The sequence below is a fragment of the Podarcis filfolensis genome (genome assembly GCF_964270895.1).
Source record: "Podarcis filfolensis genome assembly, chromosome: 6".
NCBI lineage: Eukaryota > Metazoa > Chordata > Lepidosauria > Squamata > Lacertidae > Podarcis > Podarcis filfolensis.
This window is the reverse complement of record NC_139609.1, coordinates 84,120,898-84,132,988: the sequence shown is the minus strand read 5'-3', so window position 1 is coordinate 84,132,988 and position 12,091 is coordinate 84,120,898. Positions and strand designations below refer to the sequence as shown.

The window sequence follows — 12,091 nt, the reverse complement described above, 5'->3', positions numbered from 1 at the left end:
TAGCGTTGAAGGAAGATCAACAGAGGTCAGGGCAAGATGGGCAGTCTAGGAAGCTTGGAGGTTCCTCTCTCTTATTGCCTTTCTCATAAAGATATACAGTGGTACCTCTGGGTGCGAAAGGGATCCATTCCGGAGCCCCGTTCACATCCTGAAGCGAATGTAACCCTCGTCTGCGCGGGGCGTGATTCATCGCTTCCGTGCATGCGCGTGACGTCATTTTGAGTGTCTGCGCATGTGCGAGCGGCGAAACCCGGAAGTAACACGTTCCTTTACTTCCGGGTCACTGCGGAGCGCAACCTGAAAATGCTTAACCTGAAGCTACTTCAACCCAAGGAATGACTGTATCAGTCCACAGTACAAGCTGTGCTGCACCTCAGACAATTTCTGCAAAATGCACCAAGCTTAGCAACTATGCACTCACGTAGGGCTCATCCAGACTTCCTTTTGTGTTGTGTTTATGGGTTGCCATACGTCCAGAATTTCCCAGACATAGCCAGAATATGGCAGTCAGTAACAGTGACCAGGCAGAAATCACTGAGGTGTCTGGGAAAACCCATATGTATGGCAGCCTATGTGTCTATATTTTTTGCGAATTTCCTTTAAAAAAAGCTCAAAAACCTTTTGAGATCTTGGGGGGAAAAAAGCCCAACAACCTTTGTGTCTGGATTTTTACTTTTTGAAATATGGCAAGCCTACTTGAATGTGCCACGTACGAGCACTTTTTTTTTTGTCCTGTCACTTTCCTGGCAGAAACCCACTCTTTGCAGCTAAATCGAAGCAAACAGCAACTCACAGAAAATCCAAATGGCTGTTTGTTCCGATTCAGTGTTAAAGAGTGGGATTTTGCTGGGAAAGAGCTGGGGGGGGGGGGGAGAAAAAGTGCTCTGACACAGCACTTTAAAATGCAGACCTGCGCCTAAAAAGCACGAGGTGAAAGGTAACTGTGCCTGAGCCCCCAAGATAAATAAGATATTTGCATCTGTCCTTTGTTCACAACAGCTATGAGGGTGGATATGGGTCCTGCTATTCAATAAAATGTGGGCATGGTCAGGATGAGCCAGCGCAAACAGGAACTGAGCAAGAAGAGTGAACAGTCTCACCAGGGTCCTGTGGGGCAGTTGTTGGGAAAGCCTGATGGAGCTAGTCTTAAAATCATAATGATTTCAAGCTGCCACAGAGGGGGCTTGATTTGGGCTGTGATCAGATGCGGGGACGGACAGACCACCTTTCTATTTTGCCTTTTTGCAATGAAACTATTAAGCTATTTGGCTCTTAGAGGGAACCAGTAGAGATACTTGTGTGTTGCAAAGGATACTTAGTTGCTTTAGGGACGTGGGTGGCGCTGTGGTCTAAACCACCGAGCCTCTTGGGCTTGCCGACCGGAAGGTCGGTGGTTCGAAGCCCTATGATGGGGTGAGCTCCCGTTGCTTTGTCCCAGCTTCTGCCAACCTAGCAGTTCAAAAGCATGCCAGTGCAAGTAGATAAATATGTACCACTGTGGTGGGAAGGTAAACGGCGTTTCCATGCGCTCTGGCTTCCGTCATTTTGTCCCGTTGTGCCAGAAGCTGTTTAATTATGCTGGCCACATGACCTGGAAAGCTGTCTGTGGACAAACAGCGGCTCCCTCGGCCTAAAAGTGAGATGAGCGCCACAACGCCACAGTCGCCTTTGACTGGACTTAACCATCCAGGGGTCCATTACCTTTTCTACCTTACTTAGTGGCTTCAAAAGGGTAGGATTTAAATCAGTAAAATGGCATGGGAAGGAAAGCGTCAAGCCCGTTTCCTGAGCAGCTGTACCGTCCTAATTCTTATATCCTCCCCCTCCCATTGCAGCTGCCGGAAACATGGGAAAATAACCTATTAATGGATTTCTCCAGCAACTTTGGCTCTCACTCAGCCTGAAATACCAATCAGAATCTGATTACAAACAGGTTCCTAAGGTAAGGCTAAAACCCTCCCAAAGTCTTGAAACGACTGAGCCCGCTAATTAACAATCTACGTCTTTGCCTCCTACACAGTAGGAGAAACCTCCCCACCTTTCAATCAAAGAACTAACGCTTTGGAAAAACGAAGGAGACTAATTTAAGGAATAACTTGTATTTACTTCAAACTCCCCAGGCGACATATGAGTCAAGAAGCAATTGTGCAAGTAAGAAACGTATGGTGCCATCTTGTATGTCAGAGTAGTATAATTTGGAATAATTCAATAGGAAATATTAAATGCCGGGGGGAGGGGGGGAGAAGACAGCACTCAATAGGTTTAATTCTTCCTCTTGGTATGGTGACCCAATGAACATAGAAACCTGGGAAGCTGCTTTAGCCATTGGTCCATCTAATTCAGTACTGTCAACACTGACTGGTAGCAACTCTAGGATTTCATGCAGGGAGTCTCTCCCAGCCCTATCAGGAGATGCCAGGGATCCGCACCAGCATTATTATTATTATTATTATTATTATTATTATTATTATTATTATTTGTATACTGCCCTTCAATCACAAATCTCAAGGCAGTTCACAACAGAAAAATACAATAATAATGATAATTGCATGACAAGCTGCCCCTGCTGAAATTGCCTCTTCTAAACAACTGTCTTGCCAAATGGAAGGTGGCTTTTTAAAAATGAGATTCAGAAGTAATACAAAACACAAGTGAGTAAGAAGATTAAAGGTTTTATTCTAAACAGCAAGGAATATATACATACCAAGCAAGCACTTCAATCTGCCACTTGGAAGCCCTCAAGAAGCGGCGAAGTGACTCCCCCAGGTAGCCTCAGTTTGCACGGCCCCGCAGCCGATCAATTCCGTGCACGAGCTTCTCAAAAAACTCTGTCCGCAACCATCCGATTTATCCGATTTAGCCTGTGTTGCTTGCCTGACTGGCTACATGCAGATCATTCATTACTGGCTAAGTGGAGATTATTCATTAGGCACCCCCTCCTAATGCCTCACTTTCTCAAAACAATGTCCAACATCAAAGAAGGTACCTAGCAGTATCACTTCCTCCCAACTGATTAGGACAGGAAAGGCTGTTCTTTATGCCATCAAATAACTTAACAAGAGACAAGAAAGCCGGATTGGGAAAGAGGCAGGAAGGGTAACCATGTCATACCACTAACTCCTCAAAGTACAATTTATCTTCCGGATAGATTGCCCATACAACAAAGGTGCAGAAGCCCTGACCTCATTTTCACCTGGCTGTTCCACCTCTTGAAGAGTACCACTGACATACTATGGTGGAGGATAGGAGAGGATTAATGGGGCCAGAGACTGGCAGAACTGAACTAATAAAGGGCACATCCATACTGTCACTTAATGTGGATATATACACACCTCCTGGCAAATAGAAGGGGAAGAAATGGAGGCAGTGAGAGATTTTACTTTCTTGGGCTCCATGATCACTGCAGATGGTGACAGCAGTCACAAAATTAAAAGACGCCTGCTTTTTGGGAGAAAAGCGATGACTAGACAGCATCTTAAAAAGCAGAGACATCACCTTGCTGACAAAGGTCCGTATAGTTAAAGCCTTGGTTTTCCCAGTAGTGATGTATGGAAGTGAGAGCTGGACCATAAAGAAGGCTGATCGCCGAAGAATTGATGCTTTTGAATTATGGTGCTGGAGGAGACTCTTGAGACTCCCATGGACTACAAGAAGATCAGACCCATCCATTCTTAAGGAAATTAGCCCTGAGTGCTCACTGGAAGGACAGATCCTGAAGCTGAGGCTCCAATACTTTGGCCACCTCATGAGAAGAGAAGACTCCCTGGAAAAGACCCTGATGTTGAGAAAGATGGAGGGCACAAGGAGAAGGGCACGACAGAGGACGAGATGGTTGGACAGTGTCCTCGAAGCTACTAACATGAGTTTGACCAAACTGCGGGAGGCAGTCGAAGACAGGAGTGCCTGGCTTGCTCTGGTCCATGGGGTCACGAAGAGTTGGACACGCCAAACGACTAAACAACAACAACAACCCACATTAATTATCCGTTACTTGTATGACATTAACCTCTAAATTGCTGCCTTCCCACATTTCTCCCTTGATCGGTCTAGATTTTCTTGGGCCAGCGATATGCCAAAAAACAGGAGAGTACGAGCAGGGGTGTTGTGTCAAGTTTCACTGCCTGAGGGGAGAACAGGAAGGTGCCACCCTACCACAGCCTCCCTTATCTGGGTCATGCAGCAGCACCCTCAAAGCAGCATTGGCAACAAGGGGGTCCAGTGAGATCTCACGAGATCTCTGCAGGGCCCTTCCTCTTGGCATTCCACCACCTGAGGCAGCTGCCTCAGCCTGCCCCATGAGCTGGCCAGGCCTGGGTAAGAGAGAAACTGGATTGTGGGAGGGGGAAGTGTGGGAAAGCTGTGATTTGGAGGACAATGAAATATAGATCACTGATAATTAACTGTAAGAGAGATGTTTTTTTAGCTAATGTGGGGGGTGGGGGAACAAAGAGAATATTATTCTTCAAATTTAATCCTCTTGCATCCTGCTGAGCCGGGGGAGATGATGGGAAAGGGTAGATAGTCTGGTTAAAATATACACAGGAAAGGGAAAAATAGAAAACCTGTCCCAGCAGTGCTACACAGCATATGTTCAGCTGGCTTTTTGACTGAGGAAAGCTGATGAAAAACTGATAGGGTACTTCTGGGCCCCTTGGAAGGTTGCCTGATGGAAATGCAAATGACCGCGATGCCTATAAATCTGCAGGTGTTGTTGGCTGCAGAGCCTGTTTAGAACAGCAAGTTCTGAGCTACCTTGCCTTCATACAACATCCCTTCCTGATGATGTGACCCCCCCCCCCGTTGCACTGAGAGCTGATCACGCAGCATAGATTTCAAAGAGACCCAACAGCCTGCTTCAAGGGCTCCTGCCAAGCGAAACAAGGCTGGTGACTATCAAATGGATGGCCTTGGCTGTGGGACAGCATCCCCAGAGAGGCTCACCTGGCCCCTTCTCCTCCTTACATTAAATAAAAACAAATCAAGAAATAAAAACATTGAAATATGATCAATGCAAAATAAAACATAAAAGCAATATCTAAATAGCAGCAATAGCAAATGAAATGTAGTTTTGAGGGTTAGGGTTCAGTATGCCTGCAAAACAGTGATAATATTGAGGCATCCTGTGTTTGTACCTTTAGGATTTTGTCCCAGTTTTCTTTGGGGAGGGGGGAATAAGAAAAAAACCCTATTGTGGAATATTTTCACAAATTTAGTCAAGGTGAGTGAGATGTTTTTGAAAGTGATGTTTTGCAAGAATGCTGTTACGGCCATCTGTTGCTGCAGCAGAGATCTTTGATCCATAATTCAAAAGCAGTGATTTATTCATTATTTAATCCATCTCTATCCATGCTTTTCTTCAACAGAGCACAGGGCAGCAGACCCACAGGATTCCCAGCTAGTGATGTCAGAGACATCTGATGAAAACAAGCAACGGGAGCTGAAATTCCCAAGGTTTGCTTAATCGTCTGGTCTCTGGAATGGAAATCAATGCTATGAATCTGTCAGGTCTTTGCTGCCGCCGCAAATGATGAACTAATTATTACACCACCCCACACCTGCATTTCATTTCATTTCATTTGCTTTGAAATGAATGGGGTAGAATAACGTAATGACATTGTAACATACGTAACAGCAGACAGGAAGATGAGTAACACAGTTTATGGCAGAAGACAAACTGCAGTAGAATGGAAATAGTGGTACATGTGGTGAATACGGGAAGAAATGGAAAACAGTGCTTTCTTACATCCCTGAGGCTACAGTCCTACAACTGGAATTTGGGGAGTAAGCTCCACTAGTTCCCCATCCCTGCTGTAATGTTTATGGCAGATCCATTCCGTATTCCAAACCGGGATTTTTGAATGCTCTGGGCTAACCAGAGACTAATCCACTCCAGGATTTTGCAGCAAGGGGAATTCTGGAAGGAAGGGGAATTCTGCAAGAAAAGAACTCTAAAAAAAAATCTACTACGCAAAGTCTGGGTCCAGATTCTTATTTCTAAGAGTCCCTGGCTTCTGAACGCAACAGTCTCCAGCTCCCATCGGCTCCAGTAAATGGTCAGGGATATGGCAGTGGTAGCTTTAGGGGATTGTGGTTTATGCCCAAATGCACCAAAGTGATGAAAGCTTTAACACTTCATTAATGTGCCCTCTCCGAGTTTCATCCTTCAGCTTTGATCAGTAATAACCCAGTGCCAGTGGCCAGTAATTAGCTAGCACCAACACCTCCCTCGATAGAAAATAAATGTATTATTAAGTGCAGGCTTTGGTTCTGCCTAAATGTGAGTGAAGCCAGGGTCGACAGATTTAATTCACACCTATATCTGCAGTTCTTACTAGAGTGAAGGTTAATTGAAATGGGCCTCTTCAAATTATTTAATGCGTACGTGAAGTCTCATCGTCTCTCCCGCTTTCCAAAGGTGAAGCAAGTGTGCTGTTCACTTGGCAGCCAGAGGGTGGCAGTGCAGACTCTTGGATAGTCCCTAGCCAGGTTTGCCAGCAGGAGAATTACCTGGTAGCATCTTTGCTCAGTTCTTAACACTGGGATTGGAGAAGGCAATCTATTCTGTGCTGTGTTAATGCACTATGGGATGTCCACGGGGTGCATGCAAACATGGAAGTGCTGCCTGAGTAACAGGGAGCCTATTATTCTGGTTACCCTTCCAACTTCTCCAGGACTGCAATCTTGCTAGGTGGGGTCAGGGTTAGGGGAGGTGTGCCCCATTTCATTTTTTATGGGGAAATGGGAATGTGCCCCTCCCCGCCCCTTCACTGCCCCCCCCAGCCCCTTGCTGCCACTCTTACTGGTATTGCACGACGGTGCCGGTGTAACAGTAGCAGTGGCGCCGGCTTCCATTGGGTGTCAGGTGTGCGTGCAGGAGCCTTCCTAAGTTTGTTCTGAAGAGGCAAGGTGCGGCCGCACAGGTGAGGCCGATTGGTAACTCACAGCACCTGGTGGCAAGAGCCAGGAAGGGAAATAAGGTCAGCATTTCCCTTTGGCTCTTTGCCACAGCAACACGCTTCCTGCCTTGCTGCGTTTGGCTCCTTGACCCTTGGACCTTTGACTTCGTGACTCCTTGCTTCCTGACCCTCAGACTCTTGACTTCTTGACTCCCAGCTCTCTGATCCTCGGACTCTTGGCTTCCTGACTCCTGGCTTCTGGACTCCTGTTCTGCTCCCACCCCGCCATCTTGCCCCCAGTCCCAACATCCCCAGCCGGGACTTCAGTTGCCCATGAACCGGACCGTGACAGTGAGATCTTGCCAGAAACCATTGCATCTGCTGGTGAGGCTTCTCCACTGGAAGTTGGGTGGGGGTGTGGAGGCGAGGCAGGTGCCTGCTCTTGGACTTCCACTGCTCGAGGCAAGCTCCTCACCTTGCCTCATCAGTGGGCTGGGCCTGGGCAGGGGGTTTCCGTGGGTTGTAGCTGACAATCATACCCTCCAACATTTGTCCAATGAAAATAAAGGTAAAGGTAAAGCGACCCCTGACATTTAAGTCCAGTCGCAGACGACTCTGGGGTTGAGCTCCTCATCTCGCTTTACTAGCTGAGGGAGCCGACGTTTGTCCGCAGACAGTTTTCCGGGTCATGTGGCCAGCATGACTAAGCCGCTTCTGGCAAAACCAGAGCAGCGCACAGAAATGCCGTTTACCTTCCAGCCGGAGTGGTACCTACCGTATTTTTCGCTCCATAAGACACACTTTTTCCCTCCTAAAAAGTAAGGGGAAATGTGTGTGTGTGTCTTATGGAGCGAATGCAGGCGGGAGGCTCTGCTCAGTGCTCTCTTTAAAGAGCCACGCGGAGCGTGTGTGCGGCTCTTGCTGGCTTTTCTCTGAGGAGGGAGAAGGGACTGATGTGGTATTTATCTACTTTCATTTTTGACGTGCTTTCAAACTGCTAAGTTGGCAGAGGCTGGGACAGAGCAACGGGAGCTCACCCTGTTGCGGGGGTTCAAACCGCCAACCTTCTGATCGGCAAGCCCAAGAGGCTCAGTGGTTTAGACCACAGCGCCACCTGCATCCCTCCGATGAAAATAGGGATGTCCTATTCCACCATCACCATCATTTTACTATTTATACCCCACTCATCTGACTGGGTTTCCCCAGTCACTCTGGGTGGCTTCCAACATATTTAAAAGCATAATAGAACATGAAACATTAAAAAGCATCCCTATCCAGGGCTGCCTCCAGATGTCTTCTAAAGGTTGTATTTCCTTATCTTCTTGGCTGGGGGGGGGGTTTACCTCCAACATTTCTCTAATTAAAATAGGGACATCCTAAGGGAACGTCCTATTCACAATACAATAAAAGCCATATACAAATAATTTCCTATATGAAATCCCCTAAACAATTGCATACATAAAACAAATTGAAAACCATTACATATATAAAAGTAGTTAAAGCGATGGCACACCCCTAAAACAGTTTCAAATCCTGTACAGATACTGAGAGGGTTTAAATGCTGATGTCACCTCTTAATAGGAGTTGAAAGGTACATATTCGATCCACATCTGCAACAGTTATGTGGGCTTGCTGGTTTGCTATGGAAACCAATTCAAGGTAATAGTGGTTTAACCTTTAAAGCCTTGGATGGCCTGGGACTTTCATGCCTTAAGAGCTACATATGCTTCCCTTAATGATTCAGCAGGTTGTACTGTCTGTTCCATTTTGGTGGCAGGTTTAGACGTCAGCAATCAAGAGCTGAGCATTCTGAGTGATTGTCCCTAAATACAGCTTTCTCTCTGAAGAGGTTAGGAGAGATGCAACTTCATTATCTTGCTGGAGGAGAGGTTGCAAGCCCTGCCTTTTCTGTTCTGGATTTTGATGAAGAAATCAGTTTTTGTGTGTGGCTGCTTTCATCTGTAGTGGCATGTTGTTGATGCTGCTTTTTTTTTGTCCTCCTAAATGTATTTTTCTTTTATTTGACGCAAGTTGCTTTGAACTGCTGGAACAGCAGCCTAGGAGAAGTTAACTAAATAAATGTACAAAACAGGAACATACAAACAACAGGATACAAATCTGATGTTTAATGGAAATGGATTCTATTGAGAGATGCAGAACTGTTCGGGTTGGTCTTGTTGGTTGGCAGCCGTCTGTCTCAGGAGACAATGACAGAATGCACCTTTGGGGGTGAAATCAAACCATTGGAGAGTTACATACCAATATGGGAGAGACATATTTTGTTGCAGCTGGGGCAGATGAAGGTGTTTGGTTGTGTTGATCCAGGTGTACCATAGCGTTTCTTCTTTCTTTGCTCCTCCCAGTTGCCCTTCCTCCTCCAAGGCACTGCCTGTTCTCATTATTGTGGTGGTGTCTGAGTTTCTGTCCATTAGGCAAGAATGAGATTCAAAATGGGGTAAGGGGAAGCCAGCACTGACTTGGGCAGCATAGGGCTAATCCACACTTACCTTTATTCTGCCCTTTCCAGGCACTGCCTGCGATTGAAATCTCCATGTCCAAGCACCTTTGTTTGTTTTCGTTTTTGCTCCTGAGCTTTCCCAGTGAAAACCTGCTCTTTAAAGCTCAATCGGAACAAATGTCAATCTGCTGGAAATCCGAAATTGATGGAACTCGCCTTCTGACACCACCTCCAGCTGTGAAGGAGCTGCTTTTTCATCACTGTATTTTCAGAAGTCATTTTGGGCACCAGAAAAAACACCCCATGTGGTGCACAGATGAGTTTAAACAAATAACTGTGCAATTAAATGGAAAGGGCTGATCACACAGGTCTTTTGCGTAGGTAATTCTACAGAGAACCCCCTCCCTGACTTGTCCATGTGCTGCATCATTCACACACCTGGACATCTGCGGGTGCATGATGGACAAATGGATCCTTCATGGATGAGGACAGCATGTGAAAGGCTTTGCAAACAAGCCACAGACTGGGCATAGGAAAAACAGCAGGCATTTGAAAGCTGAAAAAGAGAAGAAGCAGCAAATATGCAAAGTGGTTTCCATGGTACATAATGTACTGTGGATGGGTTAATTGCTCACTTTCACCCAGGAATTGCTCTCTGGGCAATTTATAATTTTCTGGCTAGTTTTAAAATGGCAATAGCACTCATGTTAAGACTCCACATGTGGCATGCCTCCTGCTTTTAATGGAGGTGTTCTGCATAGTCTATCTTTTGTGGAGTGCCAGCCTTGTTAGGGACTAGAGCTGATAAGGACCTGAGGCTTTTGGGATCCAATTTAGGTACACCAGCCTTCCCTGTTTTGCGTTAGACACAGGCAGCTCATAGGGACAACCTGTTCTCACATTCTGCATGTTCCTGATGGCAGGTTGTGCATAACACGGAGCTAGGGGAGAGGAGATACTTGTCAATTCTGGTTTCTCACTTTTTTCCAGTCTTCCGTTCTCCACATTTCCACATTGGTTTCCATTTTTTAATTATTAAAAAGTCCTCATGGAAATTTCAGTGCAGATTTCTCTCAATATACAGATCTGAATGCGTTTTTGCCTAATATGCATATTTGTGCAATTTCCCCTAATAAAATTTCATTTTTTGTATGCTATTTTCAACAATATATGCATTTATATGCACTCTTAACTCTAGCATGTGCATTATTGTGCACGTTCCTTGGTTGGAGAACTGCCTTGCAAAATTCAGATAAGCATAAATAATGGCTGTGTTTTGGTTCACATACTAGTTTGGAAAATGTGAAGTGGCTGCACTCGCCTTTAAATGTGAACCATGTCAAATTTCTCCCGCATCCATGTAGAGAGTGTTAGGGTTGACATGCATGCATTTATATTATGTGTATGCCACTTTACAGTCAAGGCAGATCTTCCTCCTGTTCAGAGTTTTACCTAAGATAGTACATGTTAACAGAGTTAATCCCTGGAGAGAAGGGATAGCTGGAACATATGTCTCATGGTTGCCTCCAAAAGGTGAGTTTTTAACTCCCACTTTTTAGATTAGCTTAGTTTGTACCTCAGCAAACTAAGATAATGTAATGGCATTTAACTTATATGAAGACCAGAGAGACAAAGTTTCTTGACAACCATTTTACCTCCTTTTAGACATAAAAACAAGTAGAGTTAAGAACAATCCTAACAAGGGATCCTAATAACCTCCTCTGAGGAGTCTAATTCCTGGGAGTTTATTGAGGACCTCACTTGGAAAATCAACATAACTCAGGTGGTCAGAAAGGCCCAACAGAGATTCCATTTCCTTAGGGTCTTGCGAAAGAATAATGTTAAAAAACAATTGGTGAACTCCTTTTACCGGTCCACAATAGAAAGTGTCCTTTCATATTGTATTACAGTGTGGTTTGCTGGCCTGACAGCCATGGACAGAAAGTCTCTACAGAGGGCGGTGAATACAGCTCATGATATCATGGGCTGTCCCTTGAGTCCGCTAGATGACATCGCAAGGGATCGTTGTCTTAGGAGAGTGAGGAAAATTTTCAGGCACGACTCACACCCCGGCCATCACCTCTTTAATCTTCTACCCTCCGGCAGGAGGTATAGAAGTATCAGCCGTACCAACAGGCTAAAAAATAGCTTCTATCCGTGGGCTGTTAGGCTGCTGAATGGAAAATAACATAGCAAAATTGACTTGTGAGGTGGTGTGTTGTTTGATAAGAGATTGAGTGTTGGGGGGGGGGAGAGGGAGGCTCATTTAATTTCATTGTACACAGGTTGTACAATGATAATAAAAGTATTATTATTATTATTATTATTATTATTATTATTATTATTAATGTTTGGACCACTTGGGGCTTTGGATCCAGCGGATTCTAAGCTTCTAGTACCCCATCCTGAAATAATAATTTTGGGGCTTTCCTCCGGCTGTCCACAGTGGTACCTTATTGCCTGCTTGTGTGGAGCCCCTACCACAGCAAAACTACGGCCTGAATCAGAGGTGCACCTCTTTGGTGACAGAGGTTGGCGGAGAGGCAATTGTGCTCCATCTTGCCCCTGCCCCATGGCCATTTGGGGTGTGTTAGGATTGCTCTGTAAGATGTCATAGCAGGAGAATAAAAACACAGCAAAGCAGAAAGTAATTTTAAAGTGTGCAGTCTTCATTGCAGAATCTTACTGCAGCTGCTGATTGAAGTTGTCCTCACTTTGGGTGCATAGTCTTAACATT

At 45.4% G+C, this 12,091-nt stretch overlaps 3 long non-coding RNA genes across 4 annotated transcripts in view; all 3 read left to right on the top strand.

Annotated features, from left to right (window-relative positions):
* Window positions 1–12,091, top strand: part of LOC310764837 — a 392,409-nt gene that overhangs the window by 77,680 nt on the left and 302,638 nt on the right. The window lies entirely within an intron of this gene.
* LOC310764860 overlaps window positions 1–12,091 on the top strand; it is a 65,757-nt gene that overhangs the window by 34,526 nt on the left and 19,140 nt on the right. The gene's annotated exons all lie outside the window — the stretch shown is intronic.
* LOC310764876 lies at window positions 1,780–10,225 on the top strand. Of its 2 annotated transcripts, none has more exons than XR_014549307.1 (4): window positions 1,780–1,942; window positions 5,364–5,451; window positions 7,091–7,280; window positions 8,674–10,225. It is a non-coding gene; the product is annotated as an uncharacterized lncRNA (long non-coding RNA). The 2 variants fall into 2 exon arrangements; XR_014549308.1 differs by having other exon boundaries at window positions 5,364–5,505.